The sequence below is a fragment of the Hyperolius riggenbachi genome, chromosome 6 (genome assembly GCF_040937935.1).
Source record: "Hyperolius riggenbachi isolate aHypRig1 chromosome 6, aHypRig1.pri, whole genome shotgun sequence".
In the NCBI taxonomy this organism is placed as follows: domain Eukaryota; kingdom Metazoa; phylum Chordata; class Amphibia; order Anura; family Hyperoliidae; genus Hyperolius; species Hyperolius riggenbachi.
Window position 1 is genome coordinate 134,808,368 of NC_090651.1, and position 17,928 is coordinate 134,826,295.

At 43.9% G+C, this 17,928-nt stretch overlaps 1 protein-coding gene across 2 annotated transcripts in view; it reads left to right on the forward strand.

Annotated features, from left to right (window-relative positions):
* Positions 1–6,588: 6,588 nt before the first annotated feature.
* Positions 6,589–17,928, forward strand: part of AGL (amylo-alpha-1, 6-glucosidase, 4-alpha-glucanotransferase) — a 144,510-nt gene continuing 133,170 nt past the window's right edge. Inside the window, exon 1 of one of the 2 annotated variants that reach the window (XM_068239967.1) lies at positions 6,589–6,643. The gene's annotated coding sequence lies outside the window, so the exon portion shown is untranslated. Of the gene's footprint in view, positions 6,644–16,771; positions 16,861–17,928 lie in introns of those variants that run through there. The other variant, XM_068239968.1, reaches the window with a different exon arrangement.

The window sequence follows — 17,928 nt, forward strand, 5'->3', positions numbered from 1 at the left end:
CTGAAGATCTGTGGCCACTAATCCTTTTACCAATATCACAGGACTGGAGAGTCTGACAGATGGCAATTGGAAGCAGCTTAGTGGAGGGTAATTTACAACTCCAGTTCAAAAGGAACTATATCTACCGTAATCCCCAAGGTGAGGATGCAGTGTATACAGTCGGCTTGGTTCCCTGCAGCTGGATCATGTACGGCTAGCAGGAGAGGACAATGTAGTGTCTGCGCCGATAGTCTGCTGGGGTCTGGATGGAACACGGGGTGGATGCGTTTCAACCATAGGCGATTTAGGAAATACATCTACCTATCCGGGATTATCACAGACAGTATAGAAGTGCGGTTCACTTACTGCAACAGATCCATTGCAGACAAACAAGTGTGAATGGCTCCTACATATAAAAAGGATCCGTTCACTGTCTGTTTTACAATGCTGTAGGGACACAGCCTTAGGGCTCATACACACTGATAGATCATCATTTATGGAAAAGAAAAATTATGAACAATGACCAACCTTTGAATGATGTTTAGACTTATAGCCTAAAGACAAGATCACTAGCAATAAAAATTGGTTCCACTCATTGTTTATGTATTTTAGGTCATACTGACAGCATTCTGGCTTGAAGCCTCTTGCACGGCTGGCTATGATCCATTCTGGCTTCAAACCTCTTCCTTGTGCCCTGCCCTAGAGAAAAAAACAAACAAGCAAAAATGAAACAAAAGTGATGCAAACGTGCCGAGATCGATTTTGTGCACTGAATGATATTACATGCTCTGCAAATGAAAAGCTATTCTTTATTGATCAAAAACATGGAAACATCAGGAGATTCCTTCATAAGCAACTGATATTTTCTGCCTTGCCCGATAGAGAAATCTTGACAATTTTCCCAGATATCGATCAATTTTTATAGATCGAGCATGATGCAACATACTCGATTATCCCTCGATTCGATAAAATTATCAAATCAAAAGGCCGATAATCCCCCAAATTTGAATAAAGTATGGCCACCTTTACAATTTCTTAGGAAAGGAAAACAACATTTAGCTGTATCAGGTCACTCTGCAATCAGTAAAGCTAGTCATACACTGGTCAATGGGGCCATCAGATAGATCCCTCTGAGATCATGATCTGTTTAGAGAGGGATCTATCTGATCCCTTCACACAGATTCTAACAGGATTTCAGCATGAAATTTATTGAAAACCTATGCATGTTGCCTGCCAGGCCTCCCAGTTGAAGACTCTCCATTGCCGGCGCTCCTCCCTGTCTCTTTACTCCCAGGGAGCTGTGTATCACCTGATTAAAGGCTAGAGACCAAACATTATGGGCACAGTGGCACATACCTTAGTATTTGGCCTCTAGTGTTTGACAGGTGATACACAACTCCCAGGGAGTAAATAGACTGGTAGAAGAAGCTCCAGCGGCAGCATTCAGGGTCTAGAGACTGTTCACAATGGGGCATTGCAGTGCAACATAATGGACACATCATAACGCAGAAAGTTGCACTACAGTGGTAAATTTATGCAATGTTCACAGGTGCGTCTGGTGCGATCTAACACGGTGCCATATCCGCATAATGTGTGCATTGTCAGCAGCAGTGAAGCATACAGTCAGTCGCATAACATCTGGTCCAATTTGTTAATTCTGTTGTGTTCCTGTTTTTAACCAGAACAAAACGCAACACCCACTGTAAATAGAGCTTAAAGGAAATGGCCAGGTGACACTTGAGAAATCCCTAGGCTAATGAGGAACACCTGCTGAAGAGTGATTTCTCAGCTATCGGTAATTCTGGTGCTACCTGCAGGTAAAACAGGCAACTGCAAGCCTTATAGTCATTGAAGGGTCACCCGCTTGTGGACTCTGGAAATTCGTCACAGCTCATGTCTCCTTTATAACGCATTGCCTAAAGTGACCAAACCCTTTCACCTCCTTACAGGGCAGCCGGGATGCTCATTACTCATCAGTAGCATCTCCAACAGTGAGAGTATAGAGGATAAGGGACTTCCTAGGTTCTCTCCGCTGCTGAGGTGCTAAGGTAAAATCAAGTAGACTCTACTGTGTAAACAATCATTTTTTTGTCTTGGCTGCAAATCTGTGTACAAGTCTACCCTAACATTGTTGGCAGAAGCGTATCTATAGGGGTGCAGGTGTGGCATGTGCCATGGGCCCATCTTACTGGGGGCGCTGCTCAGTAGCATTCTTGGTGTTCTCCATACAAATTCTAGTTTTTTATTTGGGGAACATTCTGCTACCTGGTAATATCTTTTGGGGGGACAAGCTCCCTGTTATTTGCAGGATATGTGTAGGCCAGGCTTTCTCAACCAGGGTTCCTTGGGTACTCTGCAAGCATCCCTTGGCATTTTCCCCATCGTGAGGGTTTGGAAAAGTATGATAGAAAGCACACTATAAAAGGGGTACTGTAAAAAGAAGCATTAAATTCAGAATGATAATGAGCACATTAATAAAAAGCACTAGAATAAGGAGACATTATAATGAAGGACACTGTAATAGGGGGTAGTGACAATCAGCCACACCAGCTTTAAAGACCATGCCACCTGCAAAATAAATGCAGGGGTTCCTTGAGATCCAGAAATCACTTGCAGGGGTTCCTTGAGGTCCAACAAGTATTTGCAGGGTTCCTCCAAGGTAAAAAGGTTGAGAAAGGCTGGTGTAGGCTGACCTATTACGATGCTACATTCTTATAGGCCATGCTTCACCTCAACTTGGACACAACCAATTCAAACGAGACTAAATATTTGGAGGGAACACCACCTTCCCAAGGGGCGGATTTCAGTGTTTGCCATAGGTGCTGTTTTCTCTAGATACAACTTTGATTGTTGGCCTCCCTTTAGTGATCTGGCAGGACAGATCACTGTCCCCGACTGAAAAGGAGTTCTAGAAAGAACTCTGTTTATCGTTCCTAAAGTGGGATGCAGCTCACCCATCCTCCCCCTTTCAAAGGGCAGAACATGCTGACATACTCCTCATCCATGAGCAGCAGGGTGCCTATACAGGAATTATTACTTATCTAAAACTAAAAATCAATTTAGGCAACAGAAGTTGAAAATGTGTATGTTACTTTACACATTTCAGATCAAATAAGAACAATGAAATTAGACATGGAACAATAATGTGGCAACACACAAAATGTTTGCAGGGTGTACTTCACATTATGTCGTTTTCACTTTATGCATCCGAGCAATGTTCACCTCCCATTCATTAGCCTATAACTTTATCACTACTTATCACAATGAACCGATCTATATCTTTTTTTTCCACCACCAATTAGGCTTTCTTTGGGGGGTACATTTTGCTAAGAGCCACTTTACTGTAAATGCATTTTAACAGGAAGAATAAGAAAAAAGCTGAAAAAATTCATTATTTCTCAGTTTTCGGCCATTATAGTATTAAAATAATACAAGCCTCCATAATTAAAACCCATGTATTGTAATTGCCCATTTGTCCGGGTTATTACACCGTTTAAATTATGTCCCTATCACAATGTATGGCGACAATATTTTTTTGGGAAATAAAAGTGCATTTTTTCCGTTTTGCATCCATCACTAGTTACAAGCTTATAATTAAAAAAAAAAAAAAGAAATATTTCATCTTTACATTGATATTTAAAAAGTTTAACCACTTCACAATTGAGGGGTTTTACACCTTGAGCACCAGAGCAATTTTCACCTTTCAGCACTCCTTCAATTCATTCATCTATAACTTTATCATTAGTTATCGCAATGAAATGAACTATATCTTGTTTTTTTCGCCACCAATTAGGCTTTCTTTGGGTGGGACATTATGCCAAGAATTAGTGTATTCTAAATGTGTTTTAATGGGAAAATAAGAAAAATGTGGGAATTTTTTTTTATTATTGTAATTTTTTTTTACATTTGGATGTAGTTTTACTTTTTGGCCACAAGACGGCAGCCATGAGTTTGTTTGCATGACGTCACTCTAAGCTTAACATGTACGCTTAGAGCGACGTAGGGGGACGCAAGAGGCAGAAAAAGCAAGGCTTCCGAGAGAAGCTGTCGCTTTTTCTGCGGGGGAGAGGAATCACTCATCGAGCACCATGTCTCAATTGATTGATTCCTGGGCTAATGATCTGCGGTCCCCCCAGTCATGCCCAGGGAGAACTCCCAGCAGCAGCCATTTAGTCATGTGCACCCGAAAAACGTCTTTGCACACCAGACAGTGAAGCACACCCAGGTGACAACCTGATGTCCAGTTGGACAGCAGTGTCACCTGATGCAGAATGGGATTGGAAGCCAGCGAATTACTGCTCACTGGCTTCTCCATGGATGGGTGGTGCCAACACTGCTATTCTATATGTGGGCTGCCGATATTCAAAGGTACAATGGGCCACATCTATAAGTTATACATTTTATGTTTGAGGGGCCAGTGAAAAAGCTTGCGGCCGTAGTTTGAGGACCACTGCTCTATATTTTTCTCACTTCAGTTGCCCTTTAAGTTCACAAGATTTGGACTGAGGTTCACTTTCAAAGTATGGCCGTGCCTGCGCAGGTGCAGTATGGCCACACTTGTACATAGTGGGGGGCACATGAACTTTCAGGAGGTCCTGAGCAGCAGTAGTGATCTCAAGGACGAGTGAAGATTTAAAGGATACCTAAACTGACATGTACCATGATGAGATAGACATGGGTATGTACAGTGCCTAGCACACAAATAACTATGCTGTGTTCCTTTTTTCTTTCTCTGCCTGAAAGAGTTAAATATCAGGTATGTAAGTGGCTGACTCAGTCCTGACTCAGACAGGAAGTGACTACAGGGTGACCCTCACTGATAAGAAATTCCAACTATAACACACTTTCCTAGCAGAAAAGGGCCTCTGAGAGCAAGAAAGAGGTAAAAAAGGGGAATTTCTTATCAGCAAGGGTCACACTGTAGTCACTTCCTGTCTGAGTCAGCACTGAGTCAGCCACTTACATACCTGATATTCAACTTTTTCAGGCAGATAAAGAAAAATAGGAACACAGCATAGTTATTTGTATGCTAGGCATTGTACATACACATTTCTACCACATGTCACATGTCAGTTCGGGTATCCTATAAAAAAACTTCTAGATGTAAACCAGTTAGATAAGATTATTTTCAGAAAAACACAATTTAAATTCGTTTTGCTATTACAGGTAGTTACAAAGCCAAGGATGATAACGGGGCGCTAGTCTACTTTAGGGGACCCACCGCAAATCCCCATAGACACTTTCAGCTGGGCTGCAAAACGGAACAAATGGCTTCCGTTTGCTTGTTGAAACCCCCACAAGCCTTATATCCCCGGGTAGCTACGCATGTCCTCTAACGAATTTTGCGGGTTTCGGTAAAAAAAAAGTTTGAACTGACTGTGTAGGAGCCGCGGAACGACCGCAATTTCGGGTCCGTCGGCCATCTTGGTACTGCTCTGCAGGTCGTTTCTTCCTCCTCATTGGAGGGATTGTTAGGTGGGGGCGTGCCAGCTAACAAACCCTCCAATGAGGAGGAAGAAAGAGACCTGCACAGCAGAATTAAGATGGCCGACGGAACCGAGATTTAGGTCGTTCGCATAGCTCCCAACTGTCCCTCTTTCGGAGGGACAGTCCCTTTTTGGGAGCCCTGTCCCTCTTACAACCTTATTTGTCCCTCTTTCAGGACTTTGTCCCTCTTTCTATGTAAATATATATATTTCTATACTAAAAATGTGTTTGATTGACTCTAAACTTTTTTCCCATCCTTTAAATTGATATAATACTAATTTTAAAATGTTACTATGAAGAAAAATGAACCAGGATAGAAAGAACCAGTGTGGTTTGAATTATAAAACAACATATTTTTCTTATGAAATCTTTATGGTATGCGTGGCTAGAGGCATGGTGAGGGCGTGGTCAGGGGCGTGGCTTAAGTGTCCCTTTTTCTCATCTCAAAAAGTTGGGAGGTATGCGTTCGGTGGCTCCTAATTTAAACTTTCTGTTACCGAAAACCTCCCAATTCGTTACAGGGCATGCTTACCTATCCATGGGTATATGGCTTGTGGGGGTTTCAGCAAGCAAACGGAAGCCATTTGTTCCGTTTTGCAGCCCAGCTGAAAGTGTCTATGGGGATTTGCGGTGGGTCCCCTAAAGTAGACTAGCGCCCCGTTATCATCCTTGGCTTTGTAACTACCTGTAATAGCAAAACGAATTTACCTTTTCAGGGGCGTGGCTTAAGTGTCCAAGAATTTTGGAGAGAATTTTAAATGTTTGTGCCATATTAATTCGATATGTACGTGGTGATTTATCAAAACAGGAGCAAAGCAGAAGTGCTGCATTTGCTCAAACCAACAATTCAGTACACTTTCTCAATTCAGCAGCTAAAACGCGGTTTTCTTTTTTTCTAAGCACAGCTCCCCTTCTTGCACCTGTCTCGATAAGGGAACCCTACTGTCTGTAAGATACATCGCTTGGAAACTCCACAATATACCGATACAGTAAATTATGCATAACGGAGAAAGTGATCTGCACTAAAACGATTTTGAAGCTACCGTATGTCAGATTTACTCCATCTTGTTCTCGTTTCAATAAAGTTGTGTGAAAGAGGACAAACATTAGAACAAGCTTTATTGTCCCAGAAGATAGAGACAAAAGGCATAGAGGGAGCAGCGGAGGTGAAAGCAAGGTGAGATAATGCATAAATGGATGGATAGTGTGTGTGTGTGTGTGTGTGTGTTGCTGCAGGCGTGGCTGCTTATTAACCCTTCCTTGCCAGAAACAGCTTATGGGTTGAGATCTTTGTGCACGTAGCCTGTGTACTGATCCATTCCCTGCTTCTGAATCTGTAAAGTAAGTGGGACTCCTGTCTCCTGTTATGAGAATTCCCTGCCACTTCAATAGCATGTTGTGGTTTACAGTGTCCATTTAGCCATAGAAATAGGTGGCCACAGCTTTCACTGTAGTAAGACTGAAATGCAATCTGCTATACTGTTAAAAATAATCAAACAATGAGTAGGGTGGAAGCAGGGAAACCTAAATGCAAATCAGGTAATAGTGAGTTAAGCCTGGTACACACTTTCAATTTTGATTGACCAATTTTACCACCTCTGTGTAGTATTATTATTATTGATTTATAAAGCGCCAACATATTCCGTGGCGCTGTAAGTAGTATGAGCGTTTACCTACACAATCTGTTCATTGTATTGAAAATCGTTTGGCTCTCCTGGTACATGCTCTTAACATTGGTTAGTTAATGGCCCATCAAAATTGAATGTGTGTAACATGGTTTAAGATCACAAATAAATGCATTTAGAATTTGCGGTAACAACTTGGGCCGATTTCACACTGGTGCATTGCGTTAGACAGTATAATTTTATTGCTAAGGTGATGCAATTATATTGAAATGGTAAGTTTACATCAGCATGCTAATAATGCAGTGCTAGAGATCCATGCAGCACAGTACTGTATGGCCCCTTGCCTTTTATGCCAGTGTTCTCCCCAGAAATTTTTTCCAGCCGGGTGGCATGAAAAAGTAGCCAGATGGGGTGTAATGCTGGGCATACACGGGTCGTTTTTGGGGCTCAATTAGCTGCCAGTTCGACTCCCGCCGCGTCCCCGCGCGCGCCTGGATCGATTCACTTTCACTCGTTTTCCGCTATTGTCTGCCTGCGGGGATCGAGCACAGAATCTATCTGCCGGGTCATCAGACACGTCGGATATTATCAATCGAGCCATCAGCGGCTCGATTGATAACAAAAAAACGACCCATGTATGCCCAGCATAAGAGGGGAATGCAGGGTCGGTGCAACTCTGCTTCCTGCAGAGGAGGAGGTAAGCTGATGACAGCCGGCAGTGTCCAACTGGGAGGTGGAAAAACTGAGGAAATCCACCTGCTGGCCAAGCAACAGTAACCCCTCGTTATCACTCCCGATAGAAACCTGCAGCAAGTCTTCACTGTGAGCAGCAACACCTGATTACTGCTGTTTGGCCAGCAAGTGGATTTCCTCAGCTTTTCCAGCTCCCAGTCCGACACTGACAGCCAGGTGCTCACCAAAATTAGCTGGGTGGAGCACCCGGCTAAAGGAGCCTGGGGAGAACACTGTATGCACTCCCATATTAGACTTCTGGGTTTTGACTGGCTGCAGGTCCATTTGAACGCTGCTCTCAGGAAGTCTAACACAGGTGCTTTGAACTTCCAGGGGACTGTCTCCGAGTAATCTGCTCTAGTGACTACCAAGGAGCAGACATGTAAAAACCACACTGCTTCCACAGAGAGTTTAATGTGTGCATTAAACACCAAGTAAAAACCTGACATATCTGGCTTAGCAAATTTGGCCTAATTGGCTATTCATGAGGCAATGCTCATGCAAATATGCATTTGCTTTCGCATGCCAAATCATGCAGGGTAAAAAAAACAATACCGCAAAGCGGTTGCCCTGCGGGAATTAGTTCATGCTACATTAGCACTATCCAGGAGCGCCATGGGGAGGCTTCCCAATGCCCACATACAACCGGGGAGCCGCGGGGCCCCAAGCTCTCTCACTGCTTGGAGACCACAGCGGCACCCCGGAGGAGGAGGCTGGGAGGTTCAGGTGACCCCCCCCCAAGCCAATGCCAGGGAGGGTCGTCCGCACCCGCCTCCTAAGATTAAAAACAGGCACTGGTACTTATCCGTTAGCCGGGCGCATCTGGCAGGTGGCGCTAATTACTATTCCCCCTCCAGGCCGCCATGGATAGTAGGGAAAGATGTAACTCTGGTGGAGTTTTCTCGCCACCTGCCGGATGTGCCCGGCTAACGGATAAGTACCCGGGCACTTACCTTAAAGTGAACCTCCGGACTAAAAATCGACTCAGCAGCACTGAAAAGGCCTGGTGTTTCTTTAACAGTATCACAGCATCAGAACTTTGTTTCTCTTATCCAAGTCTCATTTTTAGCTGCACAGAAGAAAACTGCCCGGGCTTTTTTCCCCTGATGCTGTGCAAAGCATGATGGGATTTCTGATGTTGTTGCTCTCATTTTTTTTTTTTTACATTTTGAATTTGACATTTGAAGCCTAGTGCAGCTGGGAGGGGTAATCAGGACACAGGACAGTTGGAACTGTGTCTCCTGCTCCTTGTCACCTCTTTTCAACCAAAAAGATGGCTGCCCCCATGACAAAGATGGCAGCCCCCATGAATCACAAACATTTGCCTGTTCTTTTAAAACAGGGTGGGTAAAAAATATATTACCTATCTATTCTAATTAAAATAACTAATGTAACTTAATGACAGTATGTTTGTTTAGGCTGAAGTTCCCCTTTAACGTCCATTGCGTTCTGCTACTGAGCATGACTTGGGTGCAACACAAAAGAAAGGAGTGAAGCAAGGGTCAACCCAAGCTTGTGGAGCTCAGGGTTGGCTCACACGCAGCACTCCAAGGAGGAGGGGCGCAGACAGCTCACTCTAGGGCTCACACCACCCAGAACAAGCCATCTACCACCCACCTCCAAAGAGGGGATAGAAATGAAATGCTTCCACAGAGAGTTTAATGTGTGCATTAAACACCAAGTGAACACCTGACATATCTGGCTTAGCAAATTTGGCCTTATTGGCTATTCATGAGGCAATGCTCATGCAAATATGCATTTGCTTTCGCATGCCAAATCATGCTGGGTCAAAAACCAATACCGCAAAGCGGTTGCCCTGCGGGAATTAGTTCATGCTACATTAGCACTATCCAGGAGCGCCACGGGAAGGCTTCCCAATGCCCCCATACAACCGGGGAGCCGCGGGGCCCCAAGCTCTCTCACTGCTTGGAGACCACAGCGGCACCCCGGAGGAGGAGGCTGGGGGTGCAGGCGACACCCCCTCCCCAAGCGTGCTGCTCTTCCCGGCGCTGGCCACGCTTGGGGGGTGGGTTGCCTGCACCCAGCCTCCCCCTCCGGGATGCCGCTGTGGTTTCCAGGCAGTGAGAGAGCTTGGGGCCCCGCGGCTCCCCGGTTGTATGGGGGCATTGGGAAGCCTCCCCGTGGCGCTCAGGGCAACCGCTTTGCGATATTGGTTTTAACCTTGCAAACTTTGGCATGCGAAAGCTAATGCATATTTGCATAAGCTATGTCTCGTGAATAGCCAATTAGGCCAAATTTGCAAAGCCAGATTTGTCAGGTGTTACTTTGTTTGATGCACACATAAATTCTCTATAAAGTGTAATGTAAAAACCACATACAGTACCTGCACTCACTTCCACCCTCCATGCTGAATAGCAGTGGATGGAGTTTTCCTTTCAAATATAAAAGTAAATATATAGTGGGTTGCAAAAGTATTCAGCCCCCTTGAAGTTTTCCACATTTTGTCATATTACTGCCACAAACATGAATCAATTTTATTGGAATTCCACATGAAAGACCAACACAAAGTGGTGGACACATGAGAAGAGGAATGAAAATCGTACATAATTCCAAACATTTTTTTACAAATAAATAACTGCAAAGTGGTGTGTGCATAATTATTCGGCCCCCTTTGATCTGAGTGCTGTCAGTTGCCTATAGACATTGTCTGATGAGTGCTAATGACTAAATAGAGTGCACCTGTGTGTAATCTAATGTCAGTACAAATACAGCTGCTCTGTGACGGCCTCAGAGGTTGTCTAAGAGAATATTGGGATCAACACCGTGAAGTCCAAAGAACACACAAGACAGGTCAGGGATCAAGTTATTGAGAAATTTAAAGCAGGCTTAGGCTACAAAAAGATTTCCAAAGCCTTGAACATCCCACGGAGCACTGTTTAAGCGATCATTCACAAATGGAAAGAGTATGGCACAACTGTACACCTACCAAGACAAGGCCATCCACCTAAACTCACAGGCCGAACAAGGAGAGCGCTGACCAGAAATGCAGTCAAGAGGCCCATGGTGACTCTGGACGAGCTGCAGAGATCTACAGCTCAGGTGGGAGACTCTGTCCATGGGACAACTATTAGTCATGCACTGTACAAAGTTGGCCTTTATGGAAGAGTGGCAAGAAGAAAGGCATTAACAGAAAGCATAAGAAGTCCCGTTTGCAGTTTGCCACAAGCCATGTGGTGGACACAGCAACCATGTGGAAGAAGGTGCTCTGGTCAGATGAGACCAAAATAGAACTTTTTGGCCAAAATGCAAATTGCTATGTGTGGCAGAAAACTAACACTGCACATCACTCTGAACACACCATCCCCATTGTCAAATATGGTGGTGGCAGCATCATGCTCGGGGGTGCATCTCTTCAGCAGGGACAGGGAAGCATGTCAGAGTTGATGGGAAGATGGATGGAGCCAAATACAGGGCAAACTTGGAAGAAAACCTCTTGGAATCTGCAAAAGACTTGAGACTGGGGCGGAGGTTCACCTACCAGCAGGACAATGACCCTAAACATAAAGCCAGGGCAACAATGGAATGGTTAAAACAAAACATATCCATGTGTTAGAATGGCCTAATCAAATTCCAGATCTAAATCCAATCGAGAATCTGTGGAAAGATCTGAAAACTGCTGTTCACAAACGCTGTCCATCTACTCTGACTCAGCTGGAGCTGTTTTGCAAAGAAGAATGGGCAAGGATTTCAGTCTCTAGATGTGCAAAGCTGGTAGAGACATACCCTAAAAGACTGGTAGCTGTAATTGCAGCAAAAGGTGGTTCTACAAAGTATTGACTCAGGGGGCCGAATAATAACGCACACCCCACTTTGCAGTTATTTATTTGTAAAAAATGTTTGGAATGATGTATGATTTTCGATCCACTTCTCACGTGTACACCACTTTGTATTGGTCTTTCACGTGGAATTCCAATAAAATTGATTCATGTTTGTGGCAGTAATGTGACAAAATGTGGAAAACGTCAAGGGTGCCGAATACTTTTGCAACCCACTGTATGTGCATAGGAGCTGCTTTACCCACAACCTTGAAGGCACATGGCTGAGTGCTTAGGGTTCCATCTTGACACTCTAGTATGAGTTATAGACCAACGCAGTAGTACCTTGTAGTTTGTTAATATCATTCAGCAGCTTATAGGAATGTGTCCTTACTTTGTGGAGATTCTCATCTTTGATAAAGGTCGCGTTTTGCTGCATATGCATTTGTGCGTTTTCTGTGTATTTGGTGTTTTTTTCCCCCGCACATGCGGTTTTCTTGTGCTTTGCATGCATTTTAATGCGTTTGTGGTTCGCATATACAAAACGCATATGCTTTTTGCATGCGTTGTTTTAATGCGTTTTATGCAAATCACTAGTCAACAGGAAGTGGAAATACATTATCAAGCTTGTTTCTTTTTTTTTTTTTTTTTTTTTAAAGCATATAAAAACGCATGCAAAACGCATACTAAATGCACTAAAACGCAATACCTCTGTGTAACCATTGACTTTCATTATGTGCGTTTTTGATGCATTTTGGAAAAATATGCAGCAAAACCAGGGTTTTTAAAAACGCACATTGCTGAGTGCAAACATATGCGTTTTTTCATGCGGCCCATTGACTTACATTAGGTGTGTTTTCTGCTAAGTTTTCCACAACGCTAGTGTTTCTGCTTTATTGTGTTCCCAGCCCGAAAGTTACGGTAAAATCTGCCTTCTATTTGGAGAAATTAGAAGGTTTAGGTAATCTGGACAATGAGACAAGAACACTATACACCAGCGATATGATCCCTGCTTGGGACAGGATTTGAGAGCACCTACCGTATGCTCAAAATGCGGTCCTGGTTAGTCAGAAGTCCGTGCACCCCATGATCTGGATTGTAAAATATTTTATTGCAGGTGGCTGAAGGTTTCTGCTGCCGGCAGTTTGTGCACAAGCAGATTATTCAAAACCTAACCCCCGAATAATGTTCTCTTTAACTACGGTATTTATTGCAAGGAGGACAGAATACCTATGTCCTTTGCATCTTCATCTGAGCCTCATATATGTAGATATACACCTTCTGCAATTAATGAGCCTAGTACATGTGTCAGCATGCACTTGTTCTCATTACCCCTAGGGTCTTCAGCGGGTTAACTTGGGAAGCCGTCCCTGGTGCCCAACCCCACTTTTCTTCCCTGCAGGGATCAGCAGCAGGAAGTGATGTCAAAGTAATGAAATTCACCTCTCCCACATTCCACTTGTGATGGCAACTTTTCCATGTTTTACACTTCAATCTGCTTCCTCTGGCTGTATATACCAGGTTACATCACCAAGATGGGACATGGCACATCGATTAGAGGAGACAAGCTACAGTACAAGAATGAGAGCACTGCTCAGAGCTTTGCACTGGGGAGTGTTGAAATAATACCCAGCCTGCCTTTTGCTGCAGATCTCTGCATGGGAAGGAAACTGCTTGTGTTCCATGGAAAGTTATAAATGAGCAAGGGAACCACTAGACCACCAGGGAAAGCTATATACAGAGTAGGGGGCACTGCTAAACCACCAGGGAAACTGTATAAAGGAGAGAGGAACTACTATGCCACTAGGAAAACTTTTGACCAATCGATTCAGTGCATGATCGGGTTTAGAATAGCACATGCTCAATGACAGAAAGCACTCATAGACAAGTGCTTACTTTTGGTGTGCAACCATGGTTCGTAACTCACGCCTAGCAGTTTTGAATATCTTTGCGCCGCTCAGGGGAATTTTCAAAATAGTATTAAACAGAGGAATCCAGTTGAACCAGGGACAGGGAATGGGAGCTACCCAGAAGTCAATGTCTAGAGTCTATGGAGGAGGGGTGCTTTAAGGTGCTGTGACAAATTAATATTGGATACATTTTTACCAGAATATTTTACCTGCTTCATTAAACTCCCTTCAGCTTTGAAGCCCTACTTCAGGCTTTTAATTTTAATGCATATTATACCTTTTACATAATTATTTGCATTGCACAGAAACCATTTTTGCATTATTTGATTTTTATTGCCAGACATAACGTATAAACCATTCAACATACGGGTAACTGATCCAGTATGCTCATACGGATACGTTAAAGAAGGAATGATGTGGGGTAGAGTCTTACTTTGGCATTCAGCCCCTTACACGCTCTTTAGGAGTTCTGGTTCACCATGAGCTTCCTGGGCAATCTGTAACTCTGGGCGTTTGAAGTAGTACCCCATAGACACCAAATTAAGAAAAAGAAACCCTGGAACAAGTACCACTCAATATAGTCACTTTTCAAAAAATTACACTGATCTTTATTATAACATGATCAATCACAAGGTAAGTATTATTTACTATGGATAATCCAAAAAGAATAAAACATTTAAAACAGAATCCCATAAAATTCCTTGCCAGAAATACCTGTTGCAACCAAAATCAATGTATACACAACACAATAGTATGCTGCTATCAGCACCAGGGGCTCAGGAAAATGCCCCCGGGGCTGTGTGATCCCAGGTTCAGTAATTAGTAAAGTGATGACTGTAGGGGTTAGGGGAAAAAGAGTTGAACTTACCCGGGGCTTCTAATGGTCCCCCGCAGACGTCCCGTGCCCACGCAGCCACTCACGGATGCTCTGGTCCCCGCTTCTGGTTCACTTCTGGAATTTCCACCCTCACTCGCACCAGGAGTGTATTGCGCAGGCCCAGTATGCTCCTGGTGACGTCAGCGGGAGTGAGGATACGGCCACGCAGGCGCAGCGATTTTCCAACTTTAAAGTCGGAAACTCCTAAAGTGAACCGAAGGCGGGCACTGGAGCATCGGGGAGTGGCTGCGCGGGCACAGGACGTCTGCGGGGGACAATTAGAAGCCCCGGGTAAGTTCAACTCTTTTTCCCTTTACCCCCCCTACAGTCGTCCTTTAATGCTAGTGCAAATATATTGAAAATAGTTTGTACAAAATCAATGACATACCATACATATCAACAAATAAAGTGCTCAATTAGTGCAAAATCATGAACATATGCTAAAAAGAAAAACAATAGTATGTATTATAGGGAGCCTATAGTGAAACAGTGAAGCAGCCCACAGTAGAAGTGCAAAGAAATTAGATACTTAGCCCAGGTATTTAGAAGGTGCTTTGGCAACAGAGCAGCGAGGAAGGACGGAGGATCCCTTCTGACAACCCCACTAGTTCTGCGGGAGTCACCCTGCTTTTCCAAAAAAAGGGGAGGGACCGTGAGAGATGGTGTATGTCATTGATTTTGATCAAACTATTTTCACTATATTTGCACTAGAATTAAGCAATAAGCACTTATTACTAATTACTGAACACGGGTTCATACAGCCCCGGGGGCACTTTTCTCAGCCCCTGGTGCTGATAGTGGCATACTATTGTTTTGTGTATATGTTACGGCCAGAACCCGAAGTGTGGCCACTTCGCGTTCTGGCCAGCCACTTCGGGTTCTGGCCGGCCAATTTGCGAAGTGGCCGCAGCGCAGCGGCCAATGTTAGAAATGCAAAGCTACACTTATTTTACGGCCGTCTCGCTGCGGCCAAATGTATTAAAAGTTGCTTAAATTTAATGAAATATAGCCGGCGGCGATGTGATAGATGAAGCCGCCGGCTTTCGCACTGCCTCCCCCCCCCCGCCTCTCTCCTTGTCCCCGCCTTCCATACAATACGGAGCCGCCGGGAGAGTCGTTCGTTGCGGCAGGGGAAGCAGAGCGGGGGAGGCTGCAGACATTGTTTCTGCCAGCACCCGCTCTGCAGGAACGGCAGGATTCCCCTGCCGCGACGAACGACTCTCGGGGACACGCGTGTCCCCGCCCGGCTGCTCCGTATGTCGTATAGGAGGCAGGGAGAGGAGAGAGGCGGGGGGGGGGGGGGAGGGAGGAGGAGGAGGCAGTGCAAAAGCCGGCGGCTTCATCTATCACATCGCCGCCGGCTATATTTAATTAAATTAAACAACTTTTAATACATTTGGCCGCAGCGAGACGGCTGTAAAATAAATGTAAACTTTCCATTTCTAACATTGGCCGCTGCGCTGCGGCCACTTCGCACATTGGCCGGCCAGAACCCGAAGTGGCCGGCCAGAACTAGAAGTGGCCACACTTCGGGTTCTGGCCGTAACATATACATTGATTTTGGTTGCAACAGGTATTTCTGGCAAGGAATTTTATGGGATTCTGTTTTAAATGTTTTTATTCTTTTTGGATTATCCATAGTGCATAATACTTACCTTGTGATTGATCATGTTATAATAAAGATCAGTGTAATTTTTTGAAAAGTGACTATATTGAGTGGTGCTTGTTCCAGGGTTTTCTTTTTCTTCCTTTGGTGTATATGAACAGACCCTAGCACATTCTTTTCTTACAGGTGCTGCGGATACAATGTGTTAAGTAGTACCCCATAGAGCCATATTAATCCATGCCATGCACTGATGAGGATCAACCAATCCGCAACAATCTGTATGCACGTTGGATTAGTTTGGATCTGTAATATCAACAAGCTGACATATCATTGCATTTCAGAGGTTCTGGAGGTGTGTTTTGCTTTCAGGAACAACAAAGAGATGATTTGCATATTTAGCAGTGATGCATTGTGGGACACCTCGTATGCTCACTCCAACCTGAATGATCGCAAATACCTTCTGTTTTAAGAAGGCAAAATTCTGTTATGTAGCTATGTGCTTTGAATATTTCTTTGCTGATTTATATTCTGCTGCCGTTGGCTGTCATGTTCCTGCTGTGAGATTAGGCTCCACACATCTAATTAGGGACATACCAGCACACTGAATAAGTAAACAAGAAAATGACACTTGATCATGTTTCACTGAGAGGAACTAAATTGGTCCTGCACATACTCATTTCAAAGAGGAGTGGAAATGAGTGAGATGTACCTTCCTGTTACTGCCTGGTTATGTTTGATTGGGTGGAGCCAGAGAGGGTTCTGTGGGTTCTCTCTGACTTAGGGGTAGGAGACAGAACTGGAGACTGATACAATGAAAAGAGGTCAGTGGGAGAGCAGAAGTTAAGGAGGCACATCTGCATTGTCCCAGGTATGTGTCCATATCATAGGACTGCCATTGTTTATATGTGATTGGATTAGTAGAGCACAACAGTGGGTTTAGAACTTGTGTTTGGGAAACAGTGGCGTAGGGATCACTATAGCAGCCATAGCAGCTGCTATGAGGCTTGTAGCCGAGTGGGGCCTGGTGCGAATGGTTAGGTGAATGTATTTGCTGTCATGTTATGGTATCTGTTTTTTTTACATGGGTCTGCATCTTGTTGAATGTGTCTTTAGGTTTCATTGCTTGAAATCATGCTTTTAAAGGGAACCTAAACTGAGAAGGATATGGATTTTTCCTTTTAAAATAATACCAGTTGCCTGACTCTCCTGCTGATCCTGTGTCTCTAATACTTTTAGCCACAGCCCCTCAACAAGCATGCAGATCAGACGCTCTGACTGCAGTCAGACTGGATTAGATGCATGCTTATTTCAGGCGTGTGATCCACTTACTACTGCAGCCAAAGAGAGAAGCAGGACTGCCAGACAACTGGTATTGTTTAAAAGGAAACATCCATATCCCTCTCAGTTTAGGTTTCCTTTAAACATTGAGACTTCTGGCCAGTTAGTACCTGAGTCATCCACTGGAACCAAGCATGCAAGACTAGAGTTCACATTTCAGGTTTTATTGGCTGTTTGCTAGGTCCAGCTTAAAGGGCACTTGAACTGACATGTAACCTAATGAAATAAACATGGGTACATATAGTACCTACCCTGCTTAGATACTTAGAGTTTGCCTGTGTTCATTTTTATGTTATTCATTGCAAGGGGTTATAAAGCAGTACTATATCTATTAAAATAAGGCCATTGAATTGCAGTTGAATGCAATTAAATAAAAGCAAAAACACTTGAAACTGTCTGAACAAGCACTCCTAATAGCATGATAGTGCTGAACAGATAAAAAGATCATTATTTCGCTTTGTCTTGAAGTTGAATGAACCAATATGATTTTACACTGCTGTTTACATTTCAGATAGAATTGCAGCTCTGAAACTGCTATACAGACAATTATCTTAAGTTTATTTTCCGCTCACTTTGCTTTAATGACTACTTATTTCTT